The sequence below is a fragment of the Microcebus murinus genome, chromosome 20 (assembly GCF_040939455.1).
Source record: "Microcebus murinus isolate Inina chromosome 20, M.murinus_Inina_mat1.0, whole genome shotgun sequence".
NCBI classification, from domain to species: Eukaryota; Metazoa; Chordata; class Mammalia; order Primates; family Cheirogaleidae; genus Microcebus; species Microcebus murinus.
Window position 1 is genome coordinate 33,082,747 of NC_134123.1, and position 13,370 is coordinate 33,096,116.

Sequence of the window (13,370 nt, forward strand, 5' to 3'; positions counted from 1 at the left end):
CACCCCCGCGCCCCAAGTCCGGGGCTCGCTCCTCTCCCCCTCCAGCCGACCCCACTGCGCGCCGTCCCTGCGCCGGCGTGGCCCGGCCGCCCCCCACTCCTGCCTGGGGTTCCCTGGAAGGTTTTGTTCTGCCGAGGGCGGAGGTTTGGGGGGGGCGGCCAGGAGGCTCCGCAGGGTGTTTGGGGTGGCTTCCTGTTTCCTTTAACCTTCCTGCGCGCTGCTGACAGCAGCTGGCCCTGCAACTTTCTGTTTCGGGGCACGTCGGGCCTTCAGCCCGGGAGGCGAAGGGAGGGGATGGCAGCAGAGAACGGTTTGGGGAGCCCCCTTCTGATTCACCCCGTTTGTACTTCTGAACCTTGAACAGGACTGGACGTGGCCAGAGAGAAGCCGGTGGGCCAGTACTCTGTGGCGAGGGAGGGGGGATCCGGCGGTGAACCCTCAGGGCCCTCCCCCAGGGGTGGCACCCCCCCAGTGTCCCCTGGGGCCGGGGAGTAACCCCCCAGGCCTGCCCCAGGTGGGGCCACGTGACAGCAGGTCAGGAAGGCTGTTCTGCCCGTGACCGCCTGTTCTAGGAATCAGCTGTTTTCATTTTCCCTCCCTCCCTTTGAGTTTGCCTCCCCTGGGCTTTGACAACACGGTCCCCATTGAGGTTGGGGTGCCCGTGGGGGCGGGGAGGGCGGATGTTGAGGTGCTGTAGAGAGCAGAAGGGGAAGAAGTTCCCGGTTTTCTCATGTTGAGGCTCTAAGAATTCTGCAGAAGAGCCCGAGCCTGCCTTGGAGGCTTATTTCTGAATTGTTTTGCTGGGGAGAGGTGCACGTGGCCGGGTGTTGGGTTTCGGGTTTTTTTTTTTCCTCTGTGTTCACAAGATCCTGTCACTTTTGCCCAGGCGCCCACACCACCCTGGCGTCCCTGGGAGGAGGTGTGCGTGGGGGTTGGGATGGGCGGGGCAGGACCCAGCTCCTTTGGATGTGGCCTTCTGCTGTCCTGACCAGGCAGAACGTTTGCACCGGGTTAAAAGGGCAGGGCGGAGGGTCACCAGAGTCCAGCTGAGTTTTGAAAAGTGGGAAGGACTTCTGGTGTAGGGAAACCTGGACGTTCACTCTTCTTGAGTTTCTCTGCGGCCGGTTCAGCTTCCCCCGCCTTTCCCGGTAACCGGCAAGGGCTAGGTCTGTGTTCCCGGCTTGGCGTCCGTGCCATTTCCGTGGGAATGTTCCTCTGGTGGTCTCCATTTCATTCTTGGTCTCTTTTTTGTATTTTTTTTCCCTCCACTGCCTGAAAGGCCAGTCAGCACTAGCAAGCTTGGCTTCCCCCTCTCTCTGCACTTCCCTAAACAGATGCAGCCACCTTAGGACCGGGAATCCCCAGTTTAGAAAAAGGTGGTAACACAAGGGCCAAGTTCTCTCTGCAGCTCAGACATCTCTGCCACAGGTAGGAGGGTGCTCAGTGAGAGCCGGCGCCCGGTGACACTCACCACAGCCCTGTCACCCGATGTGCAGCAGAGTGTTCCTGCTGTAGCTGGGGTTTCTGTTCTGCCTCCCCCCCTGCTCTGTGACTTGGGGGCCACAGGGCGCTTTCTTTCCTCTGTGTCTGTCCTGCACCCCCCCAGCTCTGTGCACCCACACACACACCTCCCTCCGAGATGAGACTTTCAGGACAGGCTTGTAGCAAGAATGAATCTTCTTAAGTACAGGGCGTCTTCAAAGCACAGGTGTTTGTAATCTATACCCCACTTCACCTGCCATTGGGTGGCTGCTGGCAGCATATTTATTCATCAGGTGACCGATTTTCTGTTTACACAGGGAGCCTCGGAAAGAGGGGGAGGAAGTGTCAGGCTAGGAAACGTTCAAAGCCTTTAAGGAAAATCAGCCCAGGCTGGGGCACGGCCCCCAGCGGGCAGGCTGGAGGGATGAGGTCTGCCAGTCTTGATCTCCAGGGAGGTGAGGAGAGGGCAGAAGTGTGGGCAGGCCAGGGCACAAGTGAATCTCAGCCTGGGCTTGAAGATTTTCCCCTTAGAGTTTTTGTTTTTTCTTTTTTTAAAGCCCATACTGGGGTTTTACACTTGATGGTTTTAGTGTGATAGGCAGTCCTGTTGCTTCCCTGGGCTGTGACCCCCCCCTACTTGAGCTCGTCAGGTCTGGCTGCAAATGCTTGGCAGACTCTCCTGTCGACCTCAGTTCCCCCCCTCTGAGATCGGCGCTGCCGCCGTCTGCCCATTTCACAGATGAGCAAAGTGAGGCCCAGAGGGCCCCAGCGACGTGCCCAGTCTGGAAAGTGGTGGAGCTGAGACGTGGAGCCGGCTGCCGCCCACCACGCTGGTGCAGGAAGGAGGGGCCCGGGCGCACCAGCGGCCGGCCTGGCATGCCTCAGGCCTGTGGTCTTAGGTGAGAGGCAGAGCCCCGCCCTGTGGAGGCCTGACTCCCCCCGGTGCTCTGGAGCCTGTCAGACCCCCGGCTTCTGTTCCCAGAGCCAGATCCCAGACGGGGCAGGGAGCCAGGGCCCAGAACCTGCCCGTCCAGCCATTGCCCTGCGGGCAGCCCGCGTCGAGGCTGGCAGCGGGTGCCGGCTCCTCCTGTTTGCCGGGTGAGAGCACCCAGGCTGGGCAGCCCGGGTGAAGTCCGGCCCCGCCTCTTCCCGGCCGTGTCCTTGGGCAGGGGACTGAAGCTCTCAGTTAAGCCTCAGTTTTCCCATTTGTAAGGTGGCGAGCCGTAGCTCCCTCAGTGTCCGCGGGAGGCAGGGGCCAGCGGCCCTGTTGTAAATAAAGTTTTATTGGCACACAGCCACGCCTGTCCTTTTATGTCTTGTCTTCTGGCGGCTTTCACAGGGTGACGGCAAAGATGCGTCTTTGGACGAAGACCATATGGACTGGCCGAGCCCAGGATATTTACTTGCTCTCTGGCCTTTGCAGAGAAAGTCTGCCCCCCCACCCCCCCAGCATAAGGGATTAAATGAGTGAATCTTCACAAGGCGCCTGGGATGCCGTTAACGCTTAACGAGTGACCGTGGTAATAGCGGTGCCTATTTGGTTAAATGGTCGCTATTTCTGTTAATTAAGGTGGGATTATTTGTAGGAAGTCGCAGAGCTTCTTGGGGGGGGGACTCGAACTCAAGTCTCTGGGCCTGGCCTCTTGTGCCGTGGTGCAGTGTCTGCCTCTCTGTGCCGTCTCGCTGGCCGGGGGGACCGGTGTGCAGAGGACGCTTGGTTTGCAAGGAGGCCACGGCGCAGGGGCACGTGCCAGGGGAGATGGGGACGGGAGGAGGGCCGGGGCAGGTGGGAATGGCCTCTGCCTGACTGCAGATGGGGGGTCCCTTCCGGAACTTTCCTTCTGTGTGTGCCTGCATGCGTGTGTGCCCAGTTACCCCCTTTCCTAAACTCCACCTGAGACTGCCAGCCCCATGGGCGGGGACTGTGTGTCCCCTTTATGCCGGACTTAGTGCCAGACCAATAGTGACAATCATGAAAAATAATAATAATAATAGTAATACTGGTACCAACTGGCTGTATTTATAAGAGTAATAACGGAGGGCCGGAGGGGGGTGGCTGTTTCTCAGCCAGCACCCGCGTGGTGCAAGACACAGCGCCGGTTTTGAGTCCTCGGGACAGCCCTGGGAGGTTGGGCTGCTCGCATCCCACTGGACAGCTTGAGGAAACTGAGGCACAGAGGCCTTTGGGTCACAGGAGCAGGGGATGGCGCGGCCGGGCTCTGACCCCGGGCAGTCTGGCTCCAGAGTCCCGGCCTGATAAATATTTGTCCAGCACGAGGGCGAGAGCCGGCCGATGGGATTGGCGCCCTCCCGGCCTCTTATCTCGTTCCTGGCATTCGTGGAGGGACAGACTCCTCAGCTGTCAGTTGACCCCCGCCTGGCCCCGCACTGAACTCTCGGTGACCCCAGCCTCCCCCTGGGATCGCGGAGCCCACTGCCAGGAAGGATGGATGCTCCAGGCCCTCCAGTGAGGAAACTGAGGCCCAGGGAGGACCGGGGTTCTGCCCGCAGCCGTGCAGCCTGCTGGTGGTGGCACTTGGACCCCGGGCGTCCCCGGGAACGTTTTCCCTGCCCCTGCGGCCAGCGCGGGTCACTGACAGCTGATCGGGCCTGGCCTGGCCCCTCTCTGAACAGCCTCGGAGGGGCTTGCAGGAGACTGGGGCCTCCCGTGCCAAGAACTCGGGTATCCAAAGAAGCGGAGCTGGGGGCCCGGCGGCCTGGGGGAGCCGCTAGATTGTATTTTTCACACCCCCACCCCGAAAGTCCAGAAAGTCATGGTCACCGTGGCTCAGTGTGGGGCTCTGCCCGCCCACCGCCCCACCCTGGGCCGGGGAGGGGACCGGAGGCGAGGCCCTCCAGCTGCTGCGCCTGCTCCCAGGGCGCCACTCAGCAGCCGGGGCTGGGAGGGGTGCCCGCAGTTGCCAGCTGTGCCCAAGCTCCTGTCCGGCTTGCCACAGCAGGCTGTGGGGTCGTAAGGAAACCCGTGGCTTCGGGGCAGGCTCGGGAGCCACCCCGGACCTGCTCCGGGCGGCAGCCTGGGCCTAGCGGGATCCCAGTGGTCGGATGGAAGGAAAACGTGGCCGTTTCAGTGGTGACTGAGAGAGCTGCTTATTTACAGCTCAGAAACTCAGCGGGGACAGGCACTGCGGCTCCCATCTCACACTTTCCAGGCAGTCACTAATTAATCTTCCGATACCCCTGAGAGCCAGGGAGGGGCCGCCAGTTCCCATCTGTCGGCTGGGAAAGCCGGGGGCCCTCGCGGCCCAGCTGCGGCCCAGCCCTTCTCGGAGGGGCCTGGTCTGGCTCCCACCTCCCCGCCCGATGTGGTTCTCATTAAGGTTTTTTTCTGGCTTAAATGTGCTGTTCTGACGCCACGGGTGGGGATCTGATATGGCCCCGCTGGAAACACTCTTGCTGCTTATCGGAGTCGCAAGAAGTTTTCTTTGTGCTCTGGGAGCAAATGGTCGTTAGGATACCTGGATCCCGGCCCGGGACTGCAGGGAGATGCACGTCCACTCTGCAGGGGAGAGTGCGGGCAGGGGGGCGGCTGGCCGGGGCCACACGGCTGGCTCCCAGACCCGGCCAGCGAGGGGGGAAGTGCCTGCGCTTAGGGGGCCTCTGTTTCCATCCCGGCGCCCATGTGGCTTGTCCTCCTTCCCCGGGACGTGGACACCCACTGGGCTTCCTTCTCCCCAACAGCTAGCCCGGCCCAGTCCTCCCTGGCACTTGAGGTCAAGGCCGGGCGCGGTGGCTCACGCCTGTCGTCCTGGCACTCTGGGAGGCCGAGGCAGGAGGAGCGCACAAGGTCAGGAGTTCGAAACCAGCCTGAGCGAGAGCGAGACCCCGTCTCTACTAGAAATAGAAAGAAATTAACTGGACGACTAAAAAAATATATATATATAGAAAAAATGAGGCGGGCATGGTGGCGCATGCCTGTAGTCCCAGCTACTCGGGAGGCTGAGGCAGGAGGATCGCTTGAGCCCAGGAGTGCGAGGTTGCTGTGAGCGAGGCTGACGCCACAGCACTGTGGCAGCAGAGTGAGAGTCTGTCTGGAAAGAAAAAAAAAAAAAAAAAAGGAAATGAGAGGTCAGGAGACCTTGCTGGGCCTGTTGACTTCAAATGCTTCTCGTTAGACTTTTGGGTACACCGGGGTGGTGGAGGCAGCCTCTTCATGGACCAGGGTGTGTGCCATCCTACTCTGCTTTGCAGAAAAGAGAATCAGCCACCTACGACCCCTAAAAAGCAGCCTTTCCAGGAGGGAGGGCGGGATGCCCTTCCGTGGGTCCCTGGCAGAGCAGGCCATGGCATTGTCTCGGTGGTGGTCTCGCTCCGCCGTCAGTGGGGATTTTTTGAAGCCACTGGGGGCGGGGGTGTGCATTAGGAGGGAAGAGAGGGAATTTGGGGGTGAGGGAATGAAAATACACGAGGTGCTATTTTTTTTTTTTAAAAGCTCCATATAGATTTAAAGTCCTTTTGTTAATTTAGGAACATAAAACTGTGTGATGTATAGTGTGGTTTGCTCGTAAAATTACTAAGTGTGGCATATTTAGAGCTGTGAAGGCTTGGGGTAAAAGGGAAAAAAAAAAAATCAGGGAGGATTTTCTTACTAGGTTTCAGGGGAAAGTGCGTTTTTCTGGCATTCCCCACCGACGACGGCCCGGGTGGGGCTTAGCAGGCGCCGCCAGCCCCAGTGGTGCCGGGAGGGGTGCTGGGGGGGTCCCCGGGTCCCCGTCAAGCCTGGCCCGGGTCTCGCCCCCGGAGCGGGAGCCCGCCAGCCCTGGCGCCCGGCCCCTGTCCCCTGCCCCTCCTTCCCCTGCGAGACAGGAAGCGCCCTCTGACCAGGCCTGGCCCGCTGCCCAGTGGGCATTTGGCCGCTTGCTTAATGGCCCGTGGGGTCGGAAGTCACGGAACTTGGGACTTGGAAGGAGCTCAGAGGTCAGGCGGCCAGCCCCTCCCCTCCTCTGGATTGGGTGGTCTCTTGGGGTTACCTTCCCGACGGCCAGCTCGGGCCGGGCTCTGCTCCCTGGGTCAGACCGTGGCGGACCCTGCTGCGGTGGACTTGTTAGAATGTTTCTCTTCGCAGGGACACGTGCATTTGACCTAGTTCTGTTCTCTGGGGACTCAGAACACTGTCTGCAGCTCCCAGGCACCCTCCCTTCGGGCCCCACCTGGGTGCCAGGCGCCGCACCGGGGCAAGGGGTGGGGAAAGGAGGAACCCAACAGGGAGCGAGATGGGTAAAGACGGAGCTCCGGAAACTGCCGGCAGCATCCAGGCAGAGGAAATCTAGGAGGGCTCCCCAGAGGAGGCGGCGCTGGAGCTGGGCTGTCCCTGCCCGCGGTGGTGGTTGTGGTGTGGGGGGCGGGGGCACGGATTGGACAATCAGGGTGACCGGGGCTGGTGCTGAGAGGCGTGGAGAGCTTTCTGGGGGCACAGAGGAGGCAGCAGTCTGGTTTGAGGTCGGGGAGGAGGCTGTGTGTGTGAGGAGGCCGCAGGGCAGAGGTGACATCTGAGCTGGCCTTTCCACTCTGGGGCAAACCTCCCTCCTCCCTGGCCGGGACTTGGCAGGGAAGGCCGCCACGCCTGCCCCGATTCTCAGTGGCGTCCTCCAGTGGCAAGGCCCGTCCTTTAACAAGAGGCCACGGGAGGCCGGGCGGGTGGCTCACGCCTGTCATCCTAGCACTCTGGGAGGCCGAGGGGGAAGGATCACTCGAGGTCAGGAGTTCGAGACCAGCCTGAGCAAGAGCGAGACCACGTCTCGCTTTCTATAAATAGAAAGAAATTAATTGGCCAACTAATATATATAGAAAAAATTAGCCGGGCATGGTGGCGCATGCCTGTAGTCCCAGCTACTCGGGAGGCTGAGGCAGGAGGATCGCTTGAGCCCAGGAGTTTGAGGTTGCTGTGAGCTAGGCTGATGCCACGGCACTCACTCTAGCCTGGGGAACAAAGCGAGACTCTATCTCAAAAACAGTAAAACATAAATAAAAGGAGGCCACGGGGACTCTCCCAGGGCGTGTCCAGACACGGCAGGGCTCCACCAGAAACCGAGGCCCCGAGCGTGAGCGGGCAGGAAGCGGCCTTGCGCAGAAGGGGTCACGCTGTCACCTGGCAGCTGTGGCTGTTGCGTCTGTCACCTCTGTCTCCCCAGCCCACCGCCTGTGGACCAGACCGTGTCTTGTGTGGGCCAGACCGTGTCCTGTGGGCCAGGCCGTGTCCTGCGTGGGCCAGACCGTGTCCTGTGGGCCAGGTCGTGTCCTGTGGGCCAGACCGTGTCCTGCGTGGGCCAGACCGTGACCTGCGTGGGCCAGGCCGTGTCCTGCGTGGGCCAGGCCGTGACCTGCCTGGGCCAGTCTGTGTCCTGTGGGCCAGACCGTGACCTGCCTGGGCCAGGTCGTGTCCTGTGTGGGCCAGGCCATGACCTGCGTGGGCCAGACCGTGTCCTGTGGGCCAGACCGTGACTTGCCTGGGCCAGACCGTGTCCTGTGGGCCAGACCATGACCTGCATGGGCCAGGCCGTGACCTGCGTGGGCCAGGCCGTGTCCTGCGTGGGCCAGACCGTGACCTGCCTGGGCCAGGCCATGTCCTGCGGGCCAGACCATGTCCTGCGTGGGCCAGACCGTGACCTGCCTGGGCCAGGCCATGTCCTGTGGGCCAGACCATGTCCTGCGTGGGCCAGGCCGTGTCCTGCGTGGGCCAGACCGTGTCCTGCGCGGGCCAGACCGTGACCTGCCTGGGCCAGGCCGTGTCCTGCGTGGGCCAGGCCGTGGGGGCCTCAGAGCGCTGGGGGCAGGGCAGACGGGGCGCAGCTGCGGGTCTAGAGGGTGGTGTGGTTGCCGGTGGGGGGCAGGGGCTGGGGGGCTGGGGGGAGGCGGCCTCCACCTGGGCCTCCCTGGAAGGGCAGGGAGGAGGGACTGGAGTTTGGCGAGGGGGGTGTGAAGCGGCTGGGTGGCAGGAGCCCCATTTTGGAGGGACTCGAATGTCACAGAGCCAATGACACACGGATCGACTGTGTCATCAATGGGCGGCAACCCGAGTTTTAAGCAGCGAGTTCACATATGTGTTTGGCGTGTGTTTCCCGTGTGCTGGGCACATGGCGATGCAGCCAGGAAGCCCCCCGAGCCCGCCTGGAGCGTCCATTCCCACGATGGCACAGGAGGTGTCCTGTGCTGTGGGCTCTGGGGACAGAGATGGGGCAGGGGCGGGGGTGGCGTGGGGGCCGAGGCCGCGCGTCCACCAGCCCTCGGGGGATTCTGCTGCCCGCCCCGTGGCCTCCTCACGTGGCCTCCACCCCCTCCAAGAACCAAACGGCTGCCTCCTGCGCACACCCGGAACCAGGCTGCCCCGTCCGCCGCACTCGGGGTTCCCGGGAGGCCTGGGAAGCGGGCGTGGGGTGACTCGCACTCGGGCCAGGTCCACGGCTGGGAGAGGGTGTGAGCAAAGGCAGGAAGGACCCCGGGTCTCAGGGGCTGCAGTCCAGGAGGAGCGGCGTCCCGGCGGCCTGGGCTCCCGAGGTGCCCTTGCGGGGTCTGCCCGCAGGCCTGGCCGGGGGCTCAAGGTCAGCAGGCTTTTCTGACGCCACGTCGCTGCCTGCTCAAGGGACTCGGGTCAGAGCTGTGGGCTCCTTCCTGGCTGTGTGGCTCTGGGCAGGCTACTTACCCTCTCTGGGCCTTAGTCTGCTTGTCTGTTAAATGGGGCCAGCAGAGCTGCCTGCCTGCTAGGGTCGTCCGAGTGAGCTGGCGAGAGGCGCTGGCCAAGTGCTGCAGGGACCGCCGGCTGCGTTCTCGGTCTGGACTGACAGTTCCCGGCTGGGCTCTGCGCCGCCCAGAGTGCAGACAGGCGCCAGGGAAGACAGCCCTTCCCGGGAGACCCGGCCACGGCACGGTGGAGGTGGTGGGCCGCGCAGGCCGGGCGTTGCCGTGGGCCACTGTGGGGCCTTTGAGGAGCTCAGACTCCCGGCATGGCTGTCAGCAGGCCGGGCCCTGTGCGGCGGGGTGCACACAGTGGCAAGTCCTAAATAAATAAAGAAGGAACGGAGCCTCCCTGGTGAGGCCGTCCAGGCCCCGCCCCGCTGCCCCCAGGTCTGCAGTGGGTGAACTCTGTGGAGGACCTCATCATCATAGGTTCCTCCTGCAGCCTCCCACCCCCAGAGGGTTCCAGTGTCACCCTCCTGCCTGCCCAGCGGGGCTGCCAGCAAGTGACAGACCCTGCAGCCAGGGCCCCCGAGGCAGAAGCCACCTTGTCTGCGAATCTGGGGCCTCCTCCTTTGAACTGGTCCCCCGACACTCCCCTCCCCTTGTCACTCTTGTCCTATAATTCACTTAGGGTTAGCTTTCAGACCTCCCCGCCAGTCCTAACTTCTGTCGTCTTGGTAACTGTGTCAACCGTTTGCCGGTTTCCTGTGATTATCTGACAAGAGAAAGGGGGGCCTGCGGGAACATAAAGGAAGGGGAGGAGGAGATAAAGCGGGGTCTTCACCCAGCTCGCAGGGGAGAGGGCCCGGGGTGAGGGGGCAGGGCCGGCAGCTGCCTTGGGGGGGGATCACAGCAGCCCCTCCCCCTCCCCCAGCCCCCCCCTCCCAGCAACCAGCCTGCTGCAAGTGTCATCAGCATTTACCTTAGATCTTTAAGGACCAGGGACAAGCTGTCACCTTCTCCCCCCCCCACCTCCACCCCCCCGCCCCCACCCCCACCCAGTTTCCCTTTTGGAAACTTTTGCTCATAGGCCCATTCGAGCCCATCTTCACTGTAGCGCCAACCGCAGGGGTGCCGGGCCATGGCTGGGGCGGTCAGATCGGCACTTGGGGGGCTGAAGGGTGGGTCTGCAGGGGACCAGGACTCCCTGGAATGGGGGGAGACTTCCTAAGGACACGCACGTGTGGTCATAAAACACCGTTTTATTTTGCTCCCAGATGCCCCGGGTCAGGAATTCGGACCGGGCGTGGTGGGCTGTGGCTGGTCTCTGCTCCACCGTGCCTGGGGCCTTGGCTGGGAGGATGGGAAGGGGAGGCGATTTGCTGGCCTGAGGCTGGTGTCACCTGAAGGCCGTCTGTCCCTTGCGCCTGTCCGTCGGTGGCGGGCGGGAGGCCGGACTCTCAGAGCACGGCTTGGGCTTCCTCCCAACATGGCGGCCCTGGGGCTCCAAGGCAGGTCCCAGGTCCCCAGGAGGAAGCTGCCTGGCCCTTCAGGGCCTGGCCTGGGAAGGCCCACGTGGTCATGCCACGACCCATTGGTTCCGAGTGAGGGACAAGCCCACCCAGATGCGTCTGGCAGGGCATTAGGCTCTACCCCTTGAGCGGGGTACGGAATGTCCTAGAAGAGCCTGGTGCCTCTCTGGAAGATGCAGTCACCCGCTCCACCCACCCAGGCCCCCGTGAAGTCTGCGTTTCCAGGACGGCGGCGTAGCCTTGCCCCAGGCGCGAGAGAGATTCCCTCCTGCTCCAGGGTCCCCCTTCGAAAGTTTCCGGAAGGCGGAGGCCAGGGCGCGCTCGGGTGGGGCGGCCTTCCCGGGAGCCCCCAGCTCCGGGTTCTGCCCACGCAGCGGCTGGGGGGGGGGGCACTTCTGAAAACGAGGGCGTCCGTGCCTGTCACAGAGGAAAGACCGGGACCGGCGGGGAAGGCAGGCGTGCCTTTTGGGCGAGCTGCTAATGAGCTATGTCTGATTTTATGAAACTCCGCGGTAAATTATTAATTTGGGCCAGAAATGAAAGTGTGGAACCGGATAGGCTCATGAATATTCATCGTGGATCCGGCGTGGGCTGGGTCGGTGGCTGGAGCAGGCTGCCAGCCTCCTGACCCAGATACTGGGGGTGGGGGGGGAGGCTCCTGGGAAACCCTGCCCTGTGCACTCCCTCAGTTTCTCTGTCCGTAGGTGGGGCCGGTAGCTCACATCTCATTAGCACAGTTGCAGCCAGGCCAGGGCTGGGCTGGGACGGGCTTGGGACGGGGGTTGGGGGGGCTTAGTGGGGAGAAGTCAGAGGGTTCTTGACGCCCCCCAGGTTCACAGCTGTCCTTTCCTGTCCCGAGTTACCTGCACGGAAAGAGCCAGCAGCCCCTGCCCCCCTGCCCCTTCTCCCCTTTAGAGGCTCCCGGAGGTCAGTGCTGGGAACCCCACCGACCTGAGTCCCGAGTGCTGAGTTCTGGGAGGTGACCACAGTTGGCGTGACTGCGGACATCTTCCAGGCGGAGCCGCCCCCCGCGTGGGAACCCGCCCTGACTGGCGAGGTGGCGTTGGCAGCGTGGTTCCGCCGGGGTCCTCTCCTCTCTGGCTTCTTGGCACGGGAGGGAAGGCCTTGGGAGCCGACACCTGCCCGGCCGAGCAGCCCGCCTCTCCTGCACGCCGCTGTGCAGGGCCGCCCCTGCCGTGCCGAGCTCAGGGGTCCGGAAAGCTTTCTGGACACAGGCCCCGCTGGGACCGGCGTCCCCTCCCGCCTGCACGCCAGGTACGCGGTGAGCAAGCGTGGCCTGCGGCCCTCGTGGCTGCTCGTTCGTAAGGGCGCGTGGCGTGGTGGCTGAGCTCGTGGGCTGAGAGGCCGGGCAGTCAGGTTCGAATCCTGGCTCTGCCTTTTCTCCCCGAGAGGACTCGGGCAAGTTATTTGGACTCAGTGCCTCAGTTTACTCACAAGGCGGCTCTGAGAATTCGAAGGCCGTTCCGTGTTTTAACTCGCCCAGCGTGGTGACCAGGGCTTCTCAGTAAGGGTTCACCTGCTGCCGGTGTTCTCGTGGGTGTGATCGCCATTGTCACACGTCATTGCCCCCTGGGGACGCCCAGGCCCCCAGCTCACGCCTGCACACGGGCCACTTGCCGTGGTCTCGTGGCCGGTGATGTCAGCTGACACGGCCCGCGGTGGCCTGCCGTGGGGGAGGCCGCACACGGGGCCTGTGTGGGTTTGCCGGGTCTCTTGGGGGGGTGGGGGGCCTACACCTGCCCTCCGCCTGGACAGGCCCCCCTGTATTGCAGCCCCCCCCAGAGACCGCCTCTGCCTGGAGCCGAGGCCACTTCCTGCCTGAGCCCCAGCCGGTGGAGGTGGGGGTTTCAGTCCTCCCCTCCGAGGAGGAGGAGGAGGAGGAGAAGGAGGAGGACAAAGAAAAGCGACATTTCTGGCGGCTTCCGGGGTTCCAGCCGAGATAGGCTCCGCCGCCCTGGGCTCCCAGGCTGCGCCGGCCCCTGCTCGCAGCGAGCCTTTCAGAGCCACGGGTGAGCAGGCAGGTGGGGTCAGAGGTCGCGGGCCCCAGTCCCAGGCGCGCACGGGCTGGTTCCAGGGCCCCCTCCAGGGCCTCTGGACGGCCGTGGCACTCGGTCAGGCACTCGGTCAGCGCTGGCCTCCCAGGGCCTTGGGGTCGGGGACAGCCTCAGAGCCTGTCGGCGTGTGTTGTGCTGGGGAGAGGGACTGCCCGGGGGCGGGAAGGACCTTGCCCCGGCCCTGCTCAGCCGCTGTGTTCCGGGGGGCCTTGATCGTCCTGGCACTTGACCCTGGCCTGCAGAGGGGCCGTGGCGGGCGGATGAGGTTTTATGTGGCTTTACTGAAACCGAGAGCTCCGCCCGCCTGGCTTTTCATCCTGGTTTGGTGGATGCCTTTGACTCAGGGCGCCGTCACCTCCCAGGGGCTGCGGGGCAGAGGCGGCGGCGGGTCAGACCGGTGGGGCCGGCCGCGGGGGAGCAGCAGCAGCACAAACAGCCCGCAGCCAGCCCTGGTTTGGAAAGAGACGTTGGCTTCTTGCAGCGGCCACCGCCTGGGCAGATCCCGAGCACCTGTTGGTGCCAGGCCCGGGGAGGAGGGGGAGGCGGAGGGGGCGGGGTGAAAGTAAGTCACAGGTCCTGCCGTGGAGGCGCTGGGTGCCTGGGGAGGGGAGGAGGAGCCCGTGGACTGCGGGTTTCTGAGGGTTAGAGG

General features: G+C 63.5%; 1 protein-coding gene and 1 long non-coding RNA gene across 3 annotated transcripts in view; both read left to right on the forward strand.

Annotated features, from left to right (window-relative positions):
* LOC105871350 (genetic suppressor element 1) overlaps positions 1 to 13,370 on the forward strand; it is a 111,904-nt gene that overhangs the window by 1,063 nt on the left and 97,471 nt on the right. The gene's annotated exons all lie outside the window — the stretch shown is intronic.
* Positions 58 to 2,776, forward strand: LOC142862626 (uncharacterized). The gene is made up of 2 exons (XR_012913716.1): positions 58 to 1,428; positions 2,222 to 2,776. It is a non-coding gene; the product is annotated as an uncharacterized LOC142862626 (long non-coding RNA).